At 44.2% G+C, this 26516-nt stretch overlaps 1 pseudogene across 1 annotated transcript in view; it reads right to left on the reverse strand.

Annotated features, from left to right (window-relative positions):
- Window positions 1-20916: 20916 nt before the first annotated feature.
- The window catches only part of LOC147737488 (uncharacterized), a 59143-nt pseudogene continuing 53543 nt past the window's right edge, over window positions 20917-26516 (reverse strand). Inside the window, exon 2 of the transcript XR_015298035.1 lies at window positions 20917-25441. The product of XR_015298035.1 is annotated as an uncharacterized LOC147737488 (transcript). The remainder of the gene's footprint in view (window positions 25442-26516) is intronic.

Below are 26516 nucleotides of genomic sequence, written 5' to 3' on the forward strand. Positions count from 1 at the left end.
ACATATCCAAAAACGTAATGATGATAAAAATAATGATAGTAAAGGAACACATGAAAAAAAGTGGATAGAACCCTTCACCGAAAGTCTGTGGGTTGGAGAAAACAACAAGTGTGGAAGTAAAACTTATGATAACTGCAAAGAGACCCCTGTACTATAAAAATACCGGTTTTGCACCGACCATCACCTCATTGACTTGCAGTTTACTTCATCATCCTCCTAAGCAGCTCCCTTAGGTCCGCCGCGCATTTGGTTCTTTCCGCAAATGCGGTTTCTTTCTCTTTTTTCCCATTTAGTATTTTTTCCTCTGCTTACACACCATTCCAAGATGGCGCTGCCTCATTTTTGGCACTAGTCCTATTTCGATCTCCAAACACCACTCCAAGATGGCGCTGCCTCATTTTTGGCACCAGTCCTATTTCTATCTCCAAACGCCGTGCGGCACGCTGGTTTAGTATTGTGCAAGGTGGAGACCAGCAGCGTTTCTCTTTCAGAAGACCCTCAGACTGTTGTTTTTTCTCGCGGTTAGAACCGGTAAGTTTACTGGCCCTCCAGCAAACTCTCCTTTAAAACCACAGTCCGACATTAAAGCCTTCGAGTACTGAAGGCCTAATAATTATTATCATTCCTTTTTTTAGGGAGTCTGATTTCATCAAAAGATTTTGAATTAAAGTGGTGACTGTTCGTGTTTTTCCCACTTAGTGAGGTGAGTGTTTTATTTTTACCCTAGTAGTAACCATTGGTTATTAATCTTGCAATACAGCTTTAGTTTTATGGTGATCCATATTTGTCATGCCCCCCACAGCATCACCTGAAAATTGCCGGTATCCGTTATAGATTTTGAAAACTTCACTGTCTACCTCATCCGAGGTTATCCAGGTGTGTAGCCATTAGATAACATTGAAGGTGTGCAGTAGGGTTTAGTCACTACATCTCACCGGTTTCCCTTATTGAATGGTATCCCCATTTGTGTTACAGAAGGTCTCCCCACAGGACAGACAGGTATTTTTATAGTACAGGGGTCTCGTTGCAGTTATCATAAGGTTTACTTCCACACTCGTTATTTTCTCCAACCCACAGACTTTCGGTGAAAGGTTCTAGCCACTTTTTTTCATGTGTTCCTTTACTATCATTATTTTTATTATCATTACGTTTTTGGATATGTGGAGTATATAGAAGGACATTGGTTCCTTCTATATGTTCTACACATGGCTGTTTTATAACATTGGGAATTTCTGATTACAATACCATCATTTAACCACAGACTTTTAAGTACTCACGTGCAACTTTCTGCTGTTTTTTCCTCTCGATGCGTATTCACGCAATTATGTTAAGTGATATATGCTCATTGTTTTCTTTGTAGATTGGCCCCTGAAGAAGGGACTCTCAGGTCCCGAAATGCATCGGGCCCACGTTTAACAAAATCTTTCGTAAACAATTGATTATCTGTCTCTTTGTAAATGTTCTCATGATACATGTATAAGGAATTCCTGCTTTTGATTTCTATGTGAATGCAACTAAAAAGTCATATCAATGTAAAAACATTTTTTTGGATTTCAACAATTACCTGTAAAGATTTACATTTACAAGTATATTTGCTATTCTTGTGATTAATTTTTGATATAGGGTTATTAAATTGCATTCAATGACCTAGAGGGTCACTCTGTGACCATTTGTGGATAGTGCGCAGTGTTGCGACCGTCTTGGTGGCATTTTTCCACTTTTGTCTATTGACCCCTGTTAGACAGCGAGGGTTACACTGCTGCACCAATTGTGTTAAGATTGTTTAATTGTTATCAATATTTGATTACCTTTTGAGTACCTTTAATTGGTGTGCGCTTCCAACCCCACTTCTTTTCTCCTCCTCCTGGGCCACCAGCCGCCGATATTCGGCGACAATCGCCTCCAGCTTCCTTTGCCCGGCCCGTCTAACCAGCTCCTTCCGTGTTAGTTTGGGAGGAGCATCTATATGAAGAAAGAAAACATACTGTAACCAATGCTGTTTAAGATTAACACAAAATAATTCAGCAGAAAGTTGTGTCACAGTAGCACTAGCAACTTGCAAGCACAGTACATAACATTTGTGGCCTGTATCTATCTAACCTACCACTTCATCGGCCTCTGCTCTAACATTAGTGGGAGTTTCAGAAATTCTACTAGCACTATATGGACTCACTACATTAGACAGTACACCAGTCTTCTTCTTCTCTCTCTTGTTTAGCGAAATTGGTACGTAAACTTGTGGAAGCCGCCATAATGCCAGCGCAGTCAACTTGCACCCGAGAAAAACAGACGCAAGCCATGATGACACAGACTTGCATTATTGTACCAGTCCAGTGCATGCAGGTGGTGAAGCTCTTACTTTTCTATTACCGGTGGCACTGGCCAATCTCTGTTACAAGGGCTACTGCTTAATTAATTTAACTTTCACCCTGTACTGCCCCTGACTACTAGAAAAGGAAAATGAAGAAGATAAATAATATCATCAACTATGCCTTCACAGGATATTTGATTACATATGGGATGACTTTAGGTGCTTTGTTTTTTATTGAGTGAACACCGATAGGCCACACATGAATGACAGAGTTGTAATAAAATTATTAACAGAGGTAGTGAGTGGCCCCCGTAATCGCCGGATATATGCTGTGCTTGCAAACTACTGTTACTAGTCATGGTAGTATTCTAAAAAATTACAACTTCTTTTTCTCGGCTTTGCTACACTGGAACGGACGTGCAGTATTACATGCTCTTCAAAGTAACACTTACTTCATCCAGTGACCGTCTACTCTGTCTACACACACCTATGCTATCTATGAGGAAGATAGCACCATGATCCAGGCATCCATCCATTCAAAGTAAATGTCAAACATTCTTCTTAATGTCTCAACTGGTCAAACCTTAATTTTTCTCACGGTAAAACAACCTTTTTATTTTATTTCGGAAACTGCCAGCCATGCATCCATGCTTGACTTGCATTTGAATTTGAACAAAAGGATACACATACAGTTTCTGTTTCACCCACCCAAGCATTCCTCTTCCTCTTTTTTGCCTTCAACCCATCCTTGCTTCAGCCTTCAACCGGCTATGCATCATATTCCCAGCCACTCGGGCAGCATTCAAAAACGCGTATCATTCTTTGCCAGTCATTACTTTTAACTTGCTCGTCCTTCCTTACACCCTTCTTTCCCTTTGCGCTGATCCCATCCATCAAGTTCATCTCTGATCTGACTTGGCTTCTCGATAAAACTTTCACAGCTGAGTTGAAGTCAAATTTAGAGGAGGCCATTGGTTACTCGCCAACTCCTGCCGCTAATGCATATTGTTAATGAGAAGTCAAGGGTGAATGTCTTCTACCTGGTTGACAAAAACTTAGTTCTAAATTTGTAAGTCTTCTTAACAGTAAAGAGTGTACTTTTACTGTACAATATATACATCCCTGCAGCGAGCACACTCTGCAGTCTGCAATCTCAATAAGTAAGGAATGTAATAGCTTACCACTGCCCGCCACTCCCGTGGCATCCCCCACAGCAGTTCCTGATGGCTGTTGCACCGCATCCGTCCCAGGAGTGCCCACCTCCGCGCTGGCCCCGGCGCTGTTGTTTGGCTGTGCCGATGTTCCGCCTAGAAAGTACATTTCATATTTTTAGATGCCATATACACCACTCCGTATTTTGTCTAGGAATGAATATTTTTACTGTACTTCAAAAACAAAATTAATAATGTGTGACTCTCTAGTCTTAACTACAAATTTCCCTTTCTTCTGGGAAGGGTGTTTTTTATTTATGCTTAGCCATAACATGTGATGCTACACTTTTTGACACAACTGATGAATGCTTGCTTTTTAACACGCACCATTTTTCTCATAACAGACAGAAGCTTGCCTTCTACGAACAAGAGCAAGTTCATTATCATATGTTAAGCGGAGTCGTCAACGATTCATCCCCACCAAGACTTTAAGTTCCAACTAGGTGAGGGCTCTCCCACAATTAATGTGTGAAATCAGCCACTTTTCAGTCGTTCACCTTTGGTTATATGACATTGATTTTAATAAATGTTTTTATATAATGCACAATTTAAATGTTTACAGAGTACACACAGAGCTAGTTGTTTTACTTTTAATAAAGCTTTAAAACTTATATAGACTCTGTGGTTTTTGGTCATGAGTGAGTGAGCGAAAGGGTTTGCAATTTGCAAGCATGAGTCCGTGACTCTGAGAGGTCGGGACTCTGACTCCATAGTGTTATGTTCTGGGTTATACAAACATTGGGGATCATCGCCTCATTCGGGAGCTAAATAATGACTCTCTGACACACTTGCTAATCAGTAAGGAGATTGGGGGTTCAACTTCTGTTATGACTGAGGTATGTGGAAAGTCTAACTGCGCCTATTATAATTTATAACCAATGCCCTATTTCTTGTCCATAGTTCTGTATGTGCAGAATAGTCCCTGCAACAGTAGTAGTATGCCCTCCTATCCAATTAAAAAGTAAACTAGTATCTTATTCTTGGTGGCCATTGACATTTTATAGTTGGGAATCGTCAAAGCATTAACATTTAGAAGACTTGAATAGACATTATGGACAACCCAGACGACTGCACTCAGTGCCTAGAGCTATTGCTGAATAGGAGTTTTGTTTAACAGTATACCTTTTGCCAACTGTGCAAGCTTAGCTAGCTACACAGACAGACTAATAATAATCTAGTAGTAGCACAGAGAGTCGTAGTAGAGGGAGGATAAGAATTTAGAAAGAGTCTACAAGAAGATCAAAGACGATTTAGGAACAAATAGTATTATGAGGAACGTTTGGAATAAATAGTTGCTGTAAAATATAGGGAAGCATAATTAATAATATCAGCAGGAAAACTTACTGGGGCAAGCAGAGGAGCTCTCGGCAGACCTATACTGGCCTTCCTGTTGTTGTTCCTGCACCACCGGCGCTGCTACCTCCTCCTATGCCCTCTTGCCCCTCGGGGAAGCTGATGTACAACATGAAAGAAAGACACAAACATGGATGATTGTTGTCAACCAAATCAAACATTTCAAAAAAACAATAACAAATTATTTCGGGGAAATAGACAACAATTGCACTAAATTTATTGACCTATCTGCTGTGGTCAACTAGGATATTAGTATTGCTGGATTTGCGGACCGTCTACTTGGAAAGTTATGTAGCTCACTAAACCAACTACAAAAAGTTTCTACTAGGACTGGCAGGCAGCACTCCGCAGCACGCAAAGCGACAGACACAGTCAGTCATGATTGCAGACCACTAAAAAGTTTCCTACTAAATAACCAGTCATAATATACTCAAACTATCAATCCACCACCACTATTTCTTCTTAGTGGCAGGAGTACAAAGGAAGGACTGGACTTGAGTCTCTAGTGTCTAGCATTTCGCAGTTCTGTAAAGTACATAATCACCCAGGCCAAATGAGCACAAAATTGAAAACAAGTAAGCATAGTAGCACCACCAGTGAGCAGGCGAGCACCTGCAATCACAGAAGATTTTGAAACATAATTTACTTGCATTGTAATCTCTAGTGTCTAGAATTACGCACTTCTGTAGAGTACACTCATACATAATCACCCAGGCCAAATGAGCACAAAATTGAAAACAAGTAAGCATAGTAGCACCGCCAGTGAGCAGGCGAGCACCTGCAATCACAGAAGCTTTTGAAACTTAATTTACCTGCAATGTAATCGGCAGCATTCTTGCTCTTCGGAAAAACAAATATTTGCAATATCATAATAAAACAGAGCAGGAGAAAACAAAGTAGTGATTAAATAGCTACTACTACTCACCAAGCCCAGGGATCTCCACTCCAAGTAGGTCGAGCAGGTCGTGTGCCCGGTCCAGGATGTCGGACCACCGGTGCGTCGCCTGGTTGTAGGTGCGCCGGACGCCAGACTCCTGATACATGGCCCGGCACACCTTCCCCCATAGCTGGCGACGCTCCCGGAGGCTGTACCGGGCCTGCCGTCTGCCGCGACGGTCTTGGGGAGGTGGCGCTGGACAAAGAAAACCAGTGCGGCCACCTCCACCGCGCTAAAGAGCTCCCGGGCAGTTACTTCAACCCCCCTAAAGCGCCCGCAAGGGAGCCGGCTACGGGGTGCGGGACCCTTCCCCTTAGACTTGTCGGCACCCTTTGCCATGGTTCTGGGTGAAAGAAGAAAAGAATAGGGAAAAAAAAGTAAATTAAAGAAAAGAGAGAGCTAAACAAAAAAGTAGTTATTAAAGTAACAAAAAGTTGGAAAAAACTCAAAATATAGATGTAGAAAAATAGAGGGATAGATAATGAGTAAAAAAGATTTTAAAAAAGTTCAAACAAACAAAGGATTGCAAAGATTAAAGCAGGATAGAAAAAGCATGCCCAGAACCATAGCAATGAATGAAAAACAAGACGGTCGCGCCCATTGCGACCACATGGGTAGGTTTGCGCGATATTTTCCTCGCGAGCACGCAAAAACGGACACGATCACGTAATTGCGCCCCACACGTAGGAAATGCCCAACGCGAGCATGCAACTAGCGCCCGGAAACGGAAATATGCAACGCGAACACTGAAAACAAGATGGCCGCACCCATGTACGACCGCATGGGTAACTTTGCGGTAGCTGCGCTGAAAAAAAAACCCGCGAGCACGCAAAAATAAAAAATCTGCAAATTCGCACAGATTCGCTAATTTTGCGGACCGCGAGTACGTATTTGCACGAATTCGCATACCGCGAATTCTCAAATTTCGCCCATACTTAGTCCAGACTTTCTTTAATGGAAATATAGTCACCAGCATCCTAGCCAGCTGACTAAGTATGGTGGGTGAGTGACTGACAGGTAAATACTCTGCGTTGGGTTAGAACTCTCCAAGCATCTAGCAATCCCAAATTTGACATGCCTTCACCTCATAGCACAGTCATACGTGGCTTTGCATCAGCTCTAGGAGGGCACCTGTCCTGCTCCCCATCCAGGACACAATTAAAGATTCCTAATCACATATAAAGTCCATCCTCCTCGGAGCACATCAGGCCCTGTAGCCTAAATTAAAATTGAGGATCATCCACTTTAGGCACATACATGTAATGGACTGAAAGAGCTCACCCGTCCACCTTGCCCTGTATCAGTACATACCTACCTTGTACATCAGCCTCCACATAACTGGGCATAAAAGAAACCCCCAGGGCCACCAACAACCCCCCACCCCCTAACGGCATAAGAGGAATGAAACAGCTGGCCCTTCAGCTTCTTGGCCACCTTATCAACCTCCCCATTCGTGAGGTGGGCCTCCTGCAGACAGGTTATGTCAACTATATGTTGTTTAAAAAAAGAAAGGACTCTATTCCTCTTATTATACATCCTCAGTCCCAGGACATTCCAGGTACGTATCCAAAACTTTCCACCCATTCTTGTGATATCGCAATGCTGTCGAATCTCCATCTTTCAGTACCCGATTAATCTGCCAAGTGCTGTGTATAAAACTGCCCAACAAACAAAAAACTACTAAAAACAAACCAACTCCCCACCCCAGGATAAACATAGTACAACAGTCATGATACGCAAGCCCACCCACACGTGTGCCAGGAGAACACACTATACCCCACTCATCCAATAGGGTTAAGAACCCCAACTACTACCACCCTCCCACATACAGTACCCCTCCTCCCCCCCGCTCACAGTGCAACCTGCTAGCTCGACTCTGAGCCCCAGTGCTTAGGCAGACAATGAGTTATAAACACAATAGCATAGTATATTAAAACAGTGCACCTCATCACTACCCTTCCAATAAATTTCCACCAGCAAACTGAAAAGTGTCCAATCCCAAAGCAATCAGACCTGAAGAGAAAGCATAATCACTATTACCAAGTACACTCCCACATATACACACCATAGAACACTGGATCCATTCACTTTTAACGAAAACGTAAAACAACAAAGTGTCACACAGAAGAAAGATCAGACTATGACACAACACCAGTCAACTGCAGCTGGGAATCAGATAAGGCAGAAGGCAGTTTCTCATCTGGAGACATCTCCCCATCAGACTGCTGTGCAGGCTTGGCTCTACCTACATAGGGCTGTCCTGCTAAATCGTCAATCTAAGCAAATCATGGCACTTGTCATTCAACGTGGGTCCACCAGTGCGGTCACCTCAAGCACCACGGCGCCTCTGCCCACACAAAACAGCCACAAACCCACAGGCCACTGGTCAAGCGCCATCTCAGACTTTCAGCCAATCTCATACATCCTGAGAGCCATCCCGCTAGCTATGACCTTCAACTTGGAGGGACAGAGCAACAGGTATTTCAAGTTCATTCCACGCTGCTTATGTGTGACAACTAAGAATGAGTTGTGCTGACGTGAACTTTCTTTGTGTAATAAGGGAAATAGCAATGGCGTGATTGTCAACCCTTGGGCTCTCCGGTTCCCGGCAGCCCATAGGATACAGTCTCTATCCCTATCGTGGAGTCTGTTGGCTATAACAGCTGCCAGGGGAGGCACTGGGTGGGGAATCGGCACCACAGCCCTGTGCGCCCTCTCAAGCCCACTCGGCCGCAATTGCTGTCTGATTTAGTTCTCCAGAAAGATAACACCAGAAACGTCCTTCACTTTTTCAGCAAAGCCCAGAAACAGCGGGAACCCCCCTCCGCATCCTCCATGGGGGTCTCCAACACCCTAGTAGTTGTCATCATTGAAGCCATCTGCAGCTTGAGTGTGGAGACCTCACCCTAAAGAGCCTTAACATTAGCCTCAGAAGGTGTCTCTTTCTCTGTGACCTTCCGCGAATCCACCACCAGACATTTCACATCAGCATACATTATTTCACCCCTGTGTTCCATTGCAGCATGCCATCTCTGTATAGCAGCCACTATTTTGGCCCAAGCTCAGGGGAACCTCTCCAGGAGTCTGCACTTCCGCGATCAATCAGCCGCTGCAACGGCTGCCGGAGGATGGCATATTGAGGTATAGTCCTAGGGGCAGGAGTTTGGGAAACTTATCTTTATTCATGACAGCAGCCAACAGGACACCCCCCACGGCCACCACACAGCCACAAACGCGGCCCAGGCACAATGCCCCAGTTCCCGACAGCTTGCAGCAATCAGCACCTGACAACCCAAGGGAAGCACCACCCACAAGCACAAAGGCAGTCACAAATGCCAGCTAAGACTTCTCCACCCTCAGGCACCAATTCCAGGAATACAATGGGCCCGATTCACAGAAATAACTTAAGACAAAATCCTAAACTTACTACCATTTTCGTATTCACAGCTCCAGTGGAGACCACCGCAAACCCTCACGGCAGCCGCAAGGGTTTCCAATGGCTCCCGGCCACAGTCAAGATGGCGGTACAGGGTGCAGTCACCACATCACAGGCCAGTTTCAGCAGTTGATTGGCAACACTCCATGGTCACCTGATGACACAGGGATACCGCCCATAAATCCAGTAACGGTACAAAAGGGGGTGGTGATAGACTGAGCATCTGAACCAATAAAACACTCACACCCAGTCAACAGATCAGGCATTAATCCATCACTGTTCTTTAGCCCACTCTGCCACCTCAGTTCAGACATGGTCATATGCAAATCAGTCTAACCCTGTGCCTCATGGGAACAGCCCAGCCTGAACTACCACCGCTGGACAAAACAGCCCCCCTCTGTCACAAGGGGAGGCAGCACACACTAGCAACAGAATCTTTTGTGGCCCAGGCACTCTCAGGCATTCAGCCTAGCCACCGCTACCTGCAAATGCCGAAGCAGGCAACCCCGCAATGCCACTGCGATGCTCTTCAGCTCTAGTGGAGATCACCACAAACCCTCACAGCAGCTTCAAGGGTTTCCAATGGCTCCCGGCCGCACTCAAGATGGCGGTACAGGGTGCAGTCACCACATCACAGCGCAGTTACAGCAGTTGATTGGCAACACTCCATGGTCACCTAATGACACAGGGATACCACCCGTAAATACAGTAGGCTCTTCTGCCCCAGCGGGCCTCGCTTGCCATCCCTGCAGTTGGAGACACCCACTCATGGCACAGCCCCAGTGTAGGCCCAGCTACACACAATGCAGCCACTCCAGCTGAAACCAACGGGATCCCTTTGCGGGCAGTGCTTCTTCCCTGTCCAGAGAGGGCTAAAAACTGCACCAAGCAACCGGCCCACCGCACTGCTCACTCCTCATGTCTGTGCTGGTAACTTGGAAGCTACAGGGCATCAGGATTCATAAGAATAAAGGATGGACTCACTAGGAGCGGCGAGCTCTATGTCCTGTTGGCCATCTTACCAGGCCACGCCCCCAAGTCGAATTTAAATGAATTCTTAAGTGCATTGACATACAATATGCTGTTAGTGTGCCAAGATCATCAGCACACATTAAACAAGGAATGCGGGTCACTGCCAATTTTTGGGAAAATAAATTTGAATTATTTAACATTTTGGGAAGATCTAACACATATAAGCTATCAAGAATCAGGGCTTACACACGTCCTTAGCGCCGGCTTATTTCTGTCTTTTTGTTTAAGCAGACCAACGGATCCATCTCCACTTGTGTGGGTAAACTACGCAATGCTTGAATCTAGGACAATACGTCCCTATGAAAATTCCAGGTGGGTAGTTTGCCCCATAGACCCCATCTATCAATATGTCAAAGGCAATACAGAAGTCCGTGAAGCAAGTACACAGTCCCTGATTTATTTAACAGACATTTTTTATTATAGCCCAAAGGGCAAAACAATGACCAGTAGTAGAGTGTCTTGCCCGAAAGCCACCCTGTTCAATAAAGTAGTCGATTTTTGTTCCCTGTAACCCAAACTTCAACACTATTAGTATGTTGTCATAGATTTTAGTGGACACATTTAAAAGACTAGTTAACCGGTAATTTGCAGTGACTCTACCTTTCTTCAGTAATGGAGATAATATACGTTTCTTCTATTCATCTGTTTAGAAAGTCAAAGTTTTCTACCCACTACTCAACATTAGTTTTTAGGACAACTGCTGTTATAAGGGCCAGCAACCTTACGTAGCTTACACTCAGCTATTGTATTTTAAATTTGCTCCTAGGTAAATAATTCAAGTATGTTGGTGTCAACACTATACTTATATTTTTTTTCCTTAATAAAGGTTTAAGCAAATATGTGATGTACATCTGAGACCTGGTCCTCTTCTGATACTGCATGTGCATCATCTATATTGTTTACCTGTCGCCAGAATTTTTCTGATCCCCTGCTTGAAAATCTTCCAACATTTCATTCTTTATTATATAAACTCACTCTCTTTCTTCTGATGACATACTTATATTGAATTTACAACCCCATGATCTGCTTACAGTTTACCTCTTAACAGTCTCCTAAAAGAATGTTGTAATAGCCTCAGCACTTTATCCTATCTACATTCTACATTGAATTATATTTAGTGGGGTGGTTATTCCTCACTTTTATTGCTGACAACAGAAATTTGTTAAAAATCCATATACAGAAATAAAACCTTTTCTGTTAAAAATTATTCCTTTAATATAAGTGGTCCTTGTAAAACCCCAAACCATTTCCTTCACAATGCATTATATTAAAATAACAAAATAGGTTAAATGTATCGCAGGGGACAAAAACAGTCAACTGAGTAGTGATGAGTGCAAACCTAAAAGTCGAACTAGTTGGATTAACATGGGCAGAGCGACCATTTAAGCTGATTAAGCCACTTCTGCTCAACCAATCACAAGTAATGCTAGACTCAATTGAGGATGCAACAGCTGGACAGTTAGTGAGAGGGATGTTATACAACTGACTTTATTTCCTTATGGAGATATACATTAGCTAAGAGTAACATTTCAGTTCGATTTTGTTTTACCTGAATTTCAACCACTGATATTTGTGCCCACATACTTATACGTTCTATCCTTCTTACCTTTCTTATTTTTCGTGTGTATATAAACGTTAAAAGGTCTCCACATAATCAACCGTATCACCTAACATGGCTGAGTTTACATATTGATATGATACCATCAATATTCGGGTTCTCTTGGAGCTAAATCTCCTGTAGGAGGATAACATGGTCTACATTTAAAAGATTTGCTGAGAAAATGAGTAGAATAAAGTGCAGTATAACACGTTGTCAGCCGTCCATGTCTTAATCTCTTTATTGTTCCAATTGCCTCTTCAAGTCAAAGATTGAAGACAATGACACTATTTCAACTCTTCCTTTTCATAATATTCACACATGTGAATATAATGTTTACTTCAATACTACCACAGCCAACAACTGTTTCACAACAAAAAGGCTTTTTCCCAGCTGTTAAATTAGAAACATTTATTGTAATGACAGTTGCTTATGATAAACATTAATTTATCCATACCATAAAACAAGTTACTCAACAAATTAAATATTTATTAATTTTGTTTAAACAATGCTATTGTATTAATTACTCTGAATGATCCCAAAATTAAAACCTAAATTTTAGTTCATTCTAGGAAATGACAATTTAATCATGTACAGGGGCATCAGTCATTGATAATACAGATTCACACCACATTTCTATTAATGGTATGTATTGAATTTAGGCATTAATAATACCCGTTCAAAATTACAGATTAATCTGCGGTTTTAGTAAACTTAAAATAATATTTCAAAAGTACTTCTTATGGAACCAATTCACTCCCATTCGACAAATACCTCAAATATAAATAAATACGTTCATTCAGTATGAACATAGTTTAGGAAAATAAGTCTTTGGAACGTTTTAGAGATCTATAGCATGGTGGAAGTTCAAAATAAATCATAATTCAGTACATTAAAATAAAGAATTTTAGATCTATATAACACAGTGCAAGGAGAGCCAGTCAAGTTCAAAAATTCTTTTACAAGTATCCAAATTAGCTCCACTTAAAATATAGCATAGAGCACTGCTGGAATTAACCATTCTTTATTCTTCTCTTGCCTGCCACTTTTTGCACCGAGGTCCCTTTTTCAATGTTGTGTGCCCCTGCTGATGCAATTTCCTTTGATTTCACAAAAAGGACAGATTAAAGTTTGAGGAGAGGTTCCGTTACCCACTGTTATAAAGTGCAAGCTAACCACCATTGGCCAGTAAGAGATATGTTCCGTCCCATTTCCACCTAACTAATTATTAGTTAAGTCATCTAAGGCAATATCGACATCTGAAACATGGTCTTCTACCAAATTTCCTTCCAAAACATTATGCAAGTTTTCTAGAGACTTGTTTACTGGTCTTATTAAAGTAAGTCAGCAAATTTTCACCTTTTGTAATTCCCCAGTTATATTTTGCTGTTGAAATGTGTGGGTCTGTTGATTTTTATTTGGTACTGTTGATTCTTATCTAGTACAACCAGCACTTCTAAAATTCTTTTTAGAGTGCCTTGCATAAGCACTATTACACTCAATAAGGCAGAGGACATTGTTGGATTTATAGTTTCACCTGTTGAGAATGAGGAGGGAGAGATTTATTCGCCAAAGACTCCACTCATTGCAGCTTAGTGTGGCATCTACAATAATTTCATGTGCTTCGAACATCAGCTTCTACTTCTGTTCTGAAGCATGAGCCTGTCGAGTCGATGATATCCATACCGTTTTGTCCCCCTAAATCACCACTTGCTTTTGCTGGATTATCTACTGGGATACTCTGCTGGATTGTCTTTCCATCATTGGCTGAGAGGAAATGCTTGGACACAAAGGGCCCCATTAGGATGACGGGTGGACTTTGTCCGCCCGCCATCCCGTCGTAGTACGGGACCACCCGCCATAAGGGCGGGGGTCCTGTGGGTAGCATTAGGATGCGCCTGCCACAGTGGCAGGCGCATCCTGCATTCATCCCACTGTGGCGGGCGGTGCACTCAGTACCGCCCGCCACAATGTCAGGAAGGCATGCTGTGCACTTCCATGCACAGCATGGCAGGCACCGCGCGCTGCCTGCCATGCTGTGCATGGAACTGCTGGGGGCTACTATAGGTACCCCCCATGTGCACCCCCACCCCCCCTGAGTCCCTGAGGGTCCGCAACGGGCCCCCACAGGGATTCTCCGCATGCCTTTCCATGGCGGCATTGCCGCCACGGAAAGGCATTCAGAGAAACCCATCATAATATGACTGGCGGTGTCTGATAGACACCGCCACCATATTAATCCTTTTCCGCCCCGGCCGCAAGGCGACCGGGGTGGAAAAGCGGCGGACGGTCTTTCCATCCACCGTGGTCCCCCCGCCATACTAATATGACAGGGGGAATTTAGATGTGTTTGCGGGCGGATTGCCCCCGCCAGGCCGGCGGTGGCTACCGCCAGCCTGGCAGGGGCCATCCGCCCGCCATCCTAATGGGCCCCAAAGTTTCTTATGAAACTTGGTAAAGGAGATCTAGTATCTTTCATTTAGGAGTGAGCTTTTTCTTCTCCAGATTCATCTTCCCTATTCACCTGAGAGACTTGTACATCAATTTTTCCTTTTCCCTTAGACTTGATGCAAATCTCATTAGACCTTAATATTCGTGTGGCCATTTGCAATTTCTCCATTTGTCAAATACCTGTTTAAAGATCAATAATAATCTACTCTGATAACACTGACATCTATCACTTGACAGTGGAAGGATTATGCCACAGCATTCACAGGGCCACAAGCCGCATCAGAGCCCCCTCTCTTCAAATTTGCCCCACACTCTCCGACCACCACGACCACCCATCCCCGCTTTGAAGCCAATAAGGGTGGCTAAGGGTGGCTACAACCTAAAAAGCCAATGCATGGTATGGCTGACCGAAAAGTCGGGGATGAGGAAGTCTACTCACAAGGGGGACAAACACACCATCCTCTTCTGTGGCTCTATTGTCTCATATAATTATAAACTTTAACTAAAGACCAGCTCTCCTCTGGAGGGTGCAGGCCCCTCTCCTCGATCAGATCTCCACAATGTATGACAGATGGGTGTACCACCACACTCCTTGCCACACCATACATTTACCTCACCATATTCCCGTAAGTGGGGAATAGCATTGTGTGCCAAGGAGACAATCACCAAATCTCCGTCTCCGATGGCTTTCCGCCATATGCCATGGCGAGACAGCCTATAGAAAAAATAGATAGGACCTGAATCCCTTCTCATGCTAAACAGTGATGTCACATTGCTCATGCCACTGACAAGAGAAGGGCTGATAAACTAGCAGATTACAGCAAACATCACAGTGACTTTCTAGGGATCTCTGTCTTGAACCACCTAAAAAAAGACACCAACCAGGTTAATTATAATGGGCAATGCACTTGAACTCACATAAGGACACCCCTGGGCATCCCAAAAATCAGCATACTACCTCCCCAACGCGAGGTCTGAGGTTGGTCACTGTCTATCTCTGCCACTGAGTAGCTGGATCAATGCCGCCCCTGCAGCAGACGAGGGGCAAGAATAGTACAGGTGGATGAGAGGGAATGGCGTTTCCCCTCCTTGGAGATCACAACATCTTGTGTCTTTGCCCCCACAGGCCTCTAGGTACAGGCACAGGATTGGCCCCATTTTGAGCTACAACCGCCAGCGCCTCCTGTTATGTGACTGTAAGCCCTACGGCAGAGCAATTGATTCAGTGCAGTGAGACGCTTCACTCTGTGGCTGTGTGCTGTTTGGGGGCTGACAGAAGGACTCCAAGCCCCAGGATGCTGCTGGGCTTGCAACGATCAACTCGCCCCTCCCCCTTGTAACCAGAAGGATTTAAAGCTACTAGCCTTTCCCGCCACGTGGGACGCGCGTGGGCGGGTGCCGGGCTAAGCCCGGGCAAAGGGCAGGCCGTCTGTGGCCGTCAGGGACCGGCAGAGGCTGGGCTGGGCCCCCCCTCTGTGAAGATTACTCCGAACCACGATGGTGAACAAGGACCCAGCTGTGGACTAGATAAGAGGTAGCATTATTGCACATGAATGACTGCATTGGGAGATCACCCAAATATCATTGTCTGAGACTTATGTAGGGCTTGGTACTGGACTATCTATTTGCGTTTAGCCTGGGTGGTTTTGTTTGGCCCTATAGTTGGTTTTGCTTCTCCTGCAGTTTTGAAGGGGAAGACCTCCTGTGCTTGCCTCTCAGTCATCGTATTTGCAGAATTTGTACACAATGGCTAGTACGGTACAAACAAGGTCATCCAAGCTGAGCTTGAATATTTCACCTAGCCCACGTTCTGCAACGAAACCCGCTCAGCCCACTGCAATTGACAGAATGTTGCGAAAAGCCATCGGTGTGATTGCTAATGAAATTGAGCGCACTGAGAGGCGTCTTTCATTGGTCCCGCAAATTGACCTTACATCCTTGTCCCAAGAACCTGAGCCTGACATGGCAGTAATTCCCCCAAACGCCCTAGTAGGGTCCCCATCCACCGATATTCCTTGCTCCCAGCTGGCGACTAACGGCGATCCAGAAACACAAATAGCGGTGGGGAAGGGACAAATAGGTAGGAAAAAGAAGATTAGTACTAAGAAACCCAAGCAGAAGAGGGGGAAAACGATTACTGCCCGATCGAAACTAGTAATGTGGCTGCAGGGGAAGTTAACGGGCACTCGTCACCAGCCGACTGGACTACGGGAACACCCTCTACGCGGGAACCACTGCCAAACTACAGAAAAGACTCCAGCGCATACAGAACGCCTCCGCACGACTCATCCTGGACATCCCTCGCCGCAGCCACATCTCTACCCACCTGAGAGACCTGCACTGGCTCCCCGTCAACAAGAGGATCACGTTCAGACTCCTCACCCACGCACACAAGGCTCTCCACGACATGGGCCCGAAGTACCTCAACAACCGCCTCACTTTCTACACACCCACCCGCCAGCTACGATCGGCCAGCCTCACCCTCGCCGCCGTACCACGCATTCGCAGAGCCACCGCTGGAGGAAGATCCTTCTCCTACCTGGCGGCCAAGACATGGAACTCCCTCCCCATCCACCTACGGCTGACCCAGGACCACCTCTCCTTCAGGAAACAACTCAAGACCTGGCTTTTCGAGCAGTAACGAACCCCTCCCCCCAGCGCCTTGAGACCCTACTGGGTGAGTAGCGCGCTATACAAAAATTGTTGATTGATTGATTGATTGACGCGCCGCTACCACAAGTACCCCCGAACTGGGTATCCCAAATTATTAGTGACTTGCAGAATTATTTTGAGCAGCTCATCAACACCCAAATCAAATTAATTCTGAGCCGGCTAGACAAAGTGGTAACTCTGGTCAAAACAAAGGGGTTAGGGGCAGGTAACACCTCGCTTCCTCTAACAACTACCAAAGTCCCTGAGACAATCACTACGACTCCGCCAGTTGTACCACCAAGTAATCCCCTAGAAGGGCAAATCACCACTGTTATGCATCCTCTATTGTCCTCAAATTTCCGACAGCCTCATACCAGTTGTGCTCCCAATGGATACTCTGTGAACTCAGGGGATGCCATTCCTGTTGTACCATCATGCATCCCATAAGCTGTAGCCTACAAGCAACCCTCACTAGAATCACCACCCCTCTGTCAATCTGAAGGGCCACCTCCCAAAGCAACCATTAACCCCCTACCCTGTATAAACTTACTACCAGAAGCGACCCCTTATGCAATTATATTCACAGGGGTCCCGGAGTTGAAGCCAGACCTCACAGAGTCCTACGATGAACTCAAAAACAAAATCATGTTCTGGCTGAACAAGAATAGGCCGCTAATAGGGAACGAACAGGGGGGACATTTTGTTTGTCCGAAGGGTGAGCTGGTTGGGGAACAGGCCAAAGGATGCCACTGGCGATTTCGTGGTGGTTAATTTTAGGAACCCCAGCGTAGTCTAACAAATATTACGCTGGGGACCGGATAGCCAATCAAGTACCATCAGATCCTTGCCCCTGAGCTTTTTCTACCCAAGGGGTACTCTGTTTTTTGGTCCAGGTCATGGATGTCGAAGCAGAACTCACAGCCTTTCGGGTGCGAAAAGTTTCTACCGTCCAATGCCATATGCACCCCATAGAAACCAGGAATTTCTTAGCCTCAGGAATAGATTCGACCCCCTTATGTCTTTAGATGAACAGGACTGACTGAAGAGCAACAGAAGCGCCCCTCCCATGGATAGACTGTGAAAAGGGTTGCTCCCCCAATATCTCCTAGACTGTAATGTTATCTCATCACCCTGCATTGTATGTGCCCATCAGTTATGTTGTGGAGTCCCCGGATGGGACTCCAACGGATCGTGTTATGGTGCCCCCCATTTCAGGAAACTCGTCTGGATCACTGGTGAGATCATCAGGGAGTGAGGAAGCATCAGGGATGGATCTTTTCTCTCTGTATCCTCAGCTACCAGGGAATTTACATAATTTGCCCAAGTCTAAGGAGGACTCAATAGGTGAAAGGACAGAGGATAATAACATAGCTACACTATACCCAAGAGAGACACACACGCAGGAGGGATAAGACTAGTATCCTGGAATATAGCTGGATTATCAGCAAAATTTGATAACCAGGAATGGAGGAAGTATATCACCAGGTTTCAGGTAATTTGCTTTCAGGAAACCTGGGTGATAGACTGTAGCCCCTTTCACCTAGCGGGGTATAAGTGTTTCTCTGTGCCTGCACAGAAGTCAACCTCGGGACGAGCTATGGGAGGACTTTTAATATTTGTAGATCTGCAGTTGGAAGGAGTTTGACCAACTTAAATTGGCCCACAAATAATATCCAGGCCCTTAGGTTTCATACAAATGGGCTAAATGTGATTTTGATTAATCTGTATAACGCAGTGGCAGTCAAAGGGAGGGGATCCACCATAAGTGAATTAGATAATCCATTAAGCGCAGAGACATCCTCGAGGAAGGGAGCGGTGGCACCGTTAGTGGTTTTAGCAGGTGATTTCAATTGCCACCTGTGCCCAAACTTGATTCCTCTTAATGAGGACTGGTCCCGTTGCATGCTGGAGGAAGGTCCCCCATTTACAGCACTCCGGTGAGGGGATGGAATTGGATAGGATCCTGAAAAGTCATGCCCTAGTACACACTATTGATCTTGTGGCAATAGGAAGTGGAGGGGAGGTCAACCCAACATTCAAGGGCAGAGGGTGTCGCTCCTTTATAGACTACATAGTGGTCTCCAGTCTATTTAAGGACTGGATTAGAGGGGTAGAGATTGAATGCAGTATATTCAGTGATCACAACCCCCTAGTGCTGGTGATAGAAGATCTGTCCCCCAGAAGTGCTAGGAGAGGTGTAGGGACAGCCAGTATCGAGAGAGTAACGGATCAGGGGAGGCAACTTAGATGGACCAAAGTGGACGGGTACGCTTTTTACAAATCTCTAATGGAGACAGGGAATGAAATGATCGGGTGTGTCTTGATCTTTCGGTAGAGGGACCTACCGTTGTCAAGCATTTGAGGAAGTGGCGCATTTAATAGATGGGCTATTAAAGACCACTAAGCAAGGGAGAGTAAATGCCACCCCCAGATGGTTCGACAACGACTGTTCCCGGGCACAGAAAGAGCTAAAATCTAGCTTGAAAACTGTGCCCCGGGATAAGTCGCGCATTGCACAGTGTAGGATCACATACAAACAGGCGATCAAGTGCAGGAAACACTAATAAATAACCCATGTTTTCAGGACACCAATGCCCCAGAAATTGGTACTACCATCCTGCCAGAACAATGGTATGATCATTTTAAAAGTTTGTATAATCACACCCCTGAGAACAATAAGGATGATGGGAAGGGAACCCGGTGGGCCACCACAATTGAATTTTTGTTGGAGGAAGTGGTAGGGGGTATCCAGGGCTGAACGAAAAACAGCGCCAGGACCAGATGGCATCCCACCAGACCTTTATCTGAGTAATGTGGACCTGTGAGCCCCCATTCTAACAAGGGTGTTAAATGCGGCGGTCGTAACTGGCTTTCCGCGTTCATGGTCATCTACAACAATAGTTCCCATCTTTAAAAAAAGGTAACAAGGAGAACCCCCAGTGCTACCGCCCTATATCTCTGATCGATGTGACGGCCAAAGTGTTGGGGCGGGTGGTACTCCACCGTCTTATGGACTGGGCAGACGAACATCAAATCATCACAGATATTCAGTATGGTTTCAGGGCGGGGAGATCAAAAACGGACCAATGCATGAACCTTTACCTATTGGTGGCAAAATACACTCTAGCTAGCAATGAGGCTGTATATCTTGGGTTTATGGACCTCACTGCAGCTTTTGACCACGTCAATAGAGAGAAGCTTTGGGCCTTGATGTCTAGACTAGGGGTTGACCAGGGCCTGGTTAACATCCTGAGATCACTGCATTGGAATACCACTGCCAAAGTCCGTTTTAATTTGGAAGGGGGCACTACAGAACCTTTTGCTTGCAACAGTGGGGTCAGACAGGGATGTATTTTGGCCCTGTTTTTGTTTTCTTTATATATTAATAATTTAGACCAGGCACTAGGTAAATTAAAAGTAGATTCCTCCCAAGTAGGTTCACGCCCGGTCCCTGTGTTGTTGTACGCAGATGATGTGGTTCTCTTAGCCCACACTCCCAAGGGACTGCAGTGCCTGATAGACGGGTTTGTCAGTTTTATGGACACCCTAGATCTGTCGGCAACCTGACCAAGTTCTATGTCATGCTGGCGGGAACCAAACCCTGTAAGAAGCTCTTATACAAAATAGGCACACACAAATTAGGACAGGTACAGACCTTACCTTACGTTGGCCTGTTATTTGATGGGCTTTTAAATTTTAAACTTTTAATTGAAGAGCGGTGTTTCAAATTAGTGGCCTCGACTGGCGCGATCATGAACTATGGACACAGGTTGGGCCGGTGGTCGCCAGAATAAGTTATGAACTTGTACAGCTCAGTCTGTTGCTCAAATGTGGTATATGGGTCAGAAGTTTGGGGCTTTGTCAGTACTCAGCAACTACAGACAGAGGAGAATAAATACCTGAGAAAGATTCTCAAAACTCCACAAAGTACTCCCGCCTACATTATCCACAAAGAACTAGGAAGGGTATTCATTGAGGACCTGATAAAGGTCATACCTCTTATGGCCTGTCTAAAGATCTGGTCAAATACCGTGGCAGACTTGAGCAGACAGATTATTAGAGACTGCACTGAAAGTTACAAAGGAATGAGTATCCCTTGAGGGAATTGGTTGTAAGGATCTTTTTTACCAATCCAATGGAAATTATCCCCCAAGATATACTGAGAGTTAAAAAAATCTTTTTTGGACCTGGTAGCCTCACGTAGAGCGGCCGCGGAAGAAAGTAAAACCTCAGTCTGTGCCCATAGAATGGTAAAAACTGAGGAAGGAATGGAACCTTATCTTGCTCTTATGTATAACGTCAGGACAGATTTTTAATTACCCGATTTAGGCTCAACCTCTTACACCACCTACTGGCTGATCCACCAGGTTTTACCTCAACGGTTGAGCAGAAGGGTTCCTGTGGCTGTGACAATAGGTCTCCGCAGGATACCCTTCAATTTGTATTATTATGCCCATTTTATGTTTTACCTAGGCGCAGCTTTTTAATAGGAATTTTAAAACAGGCCAAGTTTAAACATGCCACGGTTGCCTTATTATTCTTGCAAAGGGCTAATGATTCTCATACACTGTTTTGCATTATGAATTTTATTAAGGTTGCCTTAAGGCTAAGGAACTCAAGAGGGCGGTGTTGAATGAATTTTTCGGTCAATTGTCTCCAATCATGTGTTATGAACTGTATTTTATCAATTTTATTTTTTAAGTACCGAATAAAGGATTATTGAATTGAATTGGATTCAGTGCAGTGTAGCGGCCCTACAATGAACTTTAACTGAAGCAAGAGATCCTACCATACTAAGAATAAATATTTGCATTTCATGAGGTCTTCGCTTCCTGACCATGACAATTTTCAGCCTTTATTAGTTGTGATAACTCTTATTCTTTTAGGAGGCCACTCTCAAATTGTCCAAGTATTTCAAGTTCCATCACTTTACTATGCCTAACAATTTTTATACAACTCCTGTTTGTAAGATTACCAATCGTAATATGAGATTGGACATGATACAAATTTCCTGACTGCACTCATGCTTGGAGAGATTATGTTCCAAAATGTGCTTGACTTATTATGTTGCAATACGTTAGTCAGGAAATCCCATAGATTGTCATTGCTGAATCTCCTTGATGTTAAATTCAGTTTGGAGAGATGGTTTCTTCAAAGTTACTAGGTTTCACTTCTTACTGCAGCTTTTATCACATTCTGTGCAGTGGCAGGGTTTCTCAGCAGTATGGATCATCTGATGTGTGAACAGTTTGCTTGTCTGAGTGAAACTTTCTCCAAATTATGTGCCCAAACAGGGTTTCTCCGTAGTGTGGATTACTCTCACATTTCCCACACTACATCCGCCTTTGACTAAGTAGGTGTCCTCCAATGCTGGAACAGACCTTCCTTTGAGTGAAGTTTTTCCCACAATCTGTAACTTTATTTAGTTTCTCCACTGTATGGATTATTGATATTTTAACAGTGTGCTGTTCAGATTGAAGCATTTTCCACATTCTGTTCACAAATACGGTTTTTAGTGTAGATTCTTTGATGGCTTAACATATTTTTCATAAGAGTGAAACTTTCTACAATGATATGGTTTCTCACCAATATGGACTCTGATGCTTCACCAGTTCTCCCCTCTCAATAAATCGTTTTCCACATTCTGTACAGTTGTGGGGTTTTCACCAGTATGGATTCTCTGACGTACCAAAAGCCTTTTCTTCAGAGTGAAGCTTCTTCTACATTCTGTACATTGATATGTGATTCTCACCAGTATGGATTCTCTAGTGTAACAACAGTGTTCTCTTTACACTGAAGCCTTTTCCACACTCTGTACATTGAAAGGGTGTCTCACCTGTATGGATTCTCTGATGCTGCATCAGGTTGTACTTCACACTGAAGCTTCTCCCACATTCTGTACACTGAAAGGGTTTCTCACCAGTATGCGTTCTCTGATGTATCAACAAAGTGGATCTATGAAAATAGCCTTTCCCACATTCTGTACATTGATAGGGATTCTCATCAGTATGGATTCTCTGATGTGACAATAGTTTTCTCTTTACACTAAAGCCTTTTCCACACTCTGTACACTGAAATGGTTTCTCACCTGCATGGATTCTCTGATGCTGCACCAGGTTCCACTTCACACTGAAACATTTGTCACATTCAGCACAGTGGTAGGGTTTCTCACTAGTATGGATTCTCTGATGCCGCTTCAAGGTGTACTTCTCACTGAAGCTTTTGTCACAATGAGCACAGTAGTAGGGTTTCTCGCCAGTATGGATTTTCTGATGCTGCACCAGCTTGTACGTCATACTGAAGCTTCTCCCACATTCTGTACACTGAATGGGTTTCTCACCAGTATGGATTCTCTGGTGTGACAGCAGTATGCTCTTTATACGGAAGCACTCTCCACATTTGGTACATTGATAGGGATTTTCACCGGTATGGATTCTCTGATGCCGTACCAAGGTGTGCTTTACACTGAAGCTTTTGCCACATTCAGCACAGTGGTACGGTTTCTCACCAGTATGGATTCTATGATGTGCCAAAAGGCTTCCCTTCTGAGTGAACTTTTCCCCACATTCTGTACATTGATTGGATTTCTCTCCAGTATGGATTCTCTGATGTACTAGCAGTGTGCTCGCTTGAGTAAAGCTTTTCCCACATTCTATACACTGAATGGGTTTCTCACCAGTATGGATTCTCTGGTGTGATAACAGTGTGCTCTTTATATAGAAGCGTTTTCCACATTCTGTACACTGAAAGGGTTTCTCACCAGTATGGATTCTCTGGTGTGATAACAGTGTGCTCTTTACACAGAAGCGTCTTCCACATTCTGTACATTGAATGGGTTTCTCACCAGTATGGATTCTCTGATGCTGCACCAAGGTGTGTTTTACACTGAAGCTTTTGCCACATTCAGCACAGTGGTATGGTTTCTCACCAGTATGAATTCTCTGATGTACTAGCAGGTTGCTCGCTTGAGTGAAGCTTTTCCCACATTCTGTACACTGAAAGGGTTTCTCACCAGTATGGATTCTCTGGTGTGATAACAGTGTGCTCTTTACACAGAAGCGTCTTCCACATTCTGTACATTGAATGGGTTTCTCACCAGTATGGATTCTCTGATGCTGCACCAAGGTGTGTTTTACACTGAAGCTTTTGCCACATTCAGCACAGTGGTACGGTTTCTCATCAGTATGGATTCTCTGATGATAAAGCAGTGCACTTGCTTGAGGGAAGCTTTTCCCACATTCTGTACATTGAAAGGGTTTTTCACCAGTATGGAGTCTCTGATGTTGCTTCAAGGTGTGCTTCACACTGAAGCTTCTCCCACATTCGGTACACTGATAGGGTTTCTCTGATGAACAAGCAGTGCACGTGCCCGAGTGAAGCTTTTTCCACATTCTAAACATTGAAAGGGTTTCTCACCAGCATGGATTTTCCGATGCTTCACCAGCCGACGCTGCTCACTGAAGCTTTTTCCACATTCAGTGCATTTGTAGGGGTTCTCACCAGTATGGATTATCTGATGTGTGATTAGTGCGCTTGTCAGAGTGAAGTGTTCCCCACATTCTGTGCACCAGCAGGCTTTCTCACCAGTGAGGATTCTTTGGTGACTTAACATATTTGTCTTACAAGTGAAGCCTGTCCTCATTCAGGACAGATAGAATCCATACTGGTGTGAAACCCTATGATGTAACAGTGTGCTCTGCACATCAAAGTGTTTCTCACTGATGATATTTCTCACCTCAATGAATTCTCTGATGCTTTTTATCTCAGTGAAACTTTTCCCACATTCCATACACTGGTATGACATATACTCAGAACAAACATTTTGATGCCTGTGTAACAAAGAGCCCGTAGAGCCCGTACTGCAGCTTTCCTCAAGGTATGTACACTACGATGTCTCCCATATAAGCAACCTATGGTAAGTCACCTGATTTTGTTGGTGAGTCAAGCTCTTCTAATCCTCTTTACAATGGTATAGTTTCTCTAGAGTATGGATATTCTGATGCTTGCCCTAAGCTGATATTACAATGAAAATGATGTCACACTCTGCGCACATCTATGCTTCAGTCTCGTATGGATCATCTGATACATGTACAGATATGAGCTCTGAGTGACACTTTTCTCCGACTCTGTACAAAAATATGGTTTCTTGCCAGAACAAAACCTCTGAGGATCATATTGATGCAAGCTCTAAGCAAACATTTCTCACTCCGTAGACTGATAAAGATTATTCATGGTATGGAGCATCAAACTGTCCCTAAAGATGCGCTCTGTATGAAGGTCTTCCTTAAGCTAGTTCACTGTTTTTTCCCCAGAATGTATTGTATAGCGTGTGAACAGATCAAGCTTCCAAGTGGATGTTTTTGCAGACTCGTCACACGGATACAGTTTTTTCTTCTGGTAATGCTGATCAGGAGTATTTGGATGCAGGGGGCCTTTAGGTCTGTTCATCAGCTCCTTGATTCTGTAAATGAGAAACAAATGTCTGTGAGTTTGTCACAGCCAGGTGGCTAAAAGACAGAAACGTGGGATGAGGAAGGAGCTACTGTAAAGAGGGGAGAGACACTGAGGGGGGAAAGCTGCAGAACATATACTGATGTCTGATATCACAGTTGAAGCCTAAAAGTAAAATACAGTGTCCTTGCCGGTTAGGAGGACGCTGCTGACACTCATAAATCCAGATCACAATAGCCCAGTTTCGAGGTACAGCCTCTTTAGGTCGGTGACCTTTGAACACTACTCTTAATTGGTTTTCAGATCAACTCCAGCACCAGTTATCTCTCCTAACTTGACAACTGACTGCAAGGACCAGTTAAACCTGTGAAGGGTTCCTCCATTCACTCAGACTCCAAGCAACAGATAACTAGAAGCACAGTTTGAAGGAAGCCAAGCTCTGATTGACTTTATGAACTACTATTCCATAAAGCAATGAATATTTTATAAATTGTCTGAGCACATTAGCAGTGCTTCAAATCCATAAACTGAGCTATCTTATATCACTCCCAACCTACAATATACTAAGGCAAATCAGTCCTCTACTACGCCACCAGAGCTGTTATGTGAGAATATTTCAATAAATTCCAAAAACAACATTTAAAAAACCCATACAGACATTTCTCCCCTTGCAATCCCGGATGACTATGGAAGACGAACCTCACCTACGAACATGCTATTAAAATCTGAGCCAATAGCAGAGGTCTAGCTTATGGTCTTTCGCCTCCAGTCTCCTATAAAGACTTCATCCCAGTAAACACTATGAAACACCTGAATAAATTTTATTCCTCAAACAAGAGTTGCTTTTATTATTGCAGAGTTGCTAGCACAGAGACACATGTTTGTGGAAAAAACTCACCACAAAGGGCTGATCATCAGAATAATTGGCTTTAAATACTGGAGAAGCTGACCCAACTTCACTGACAGATATGCTCCACTTGGCCACTGTCAAATGGTGTTTTTCCTGAATTAACTAGGTGACTCTGGTTCCAGGACGACCACATGAGGCTTCTTAATATAAGAAAATGACCTCAACTTAAAGTTTC

The sequence above is a fragment of the Lissotriton vulgaris genome, chromosome 1_1 (assembly GCF_964263255.1).
Source record: "Lissotriton vulgaris chromosome 1_1, aLisVul1.2, whole genome shotgun sequence".
NCBI classification, from domain to species: Eukaryota; Metazoa; Chordata; class Amphibia; order Caudata; family Salamandridae; genus Lissotriton; species Lissotriton vulgaris.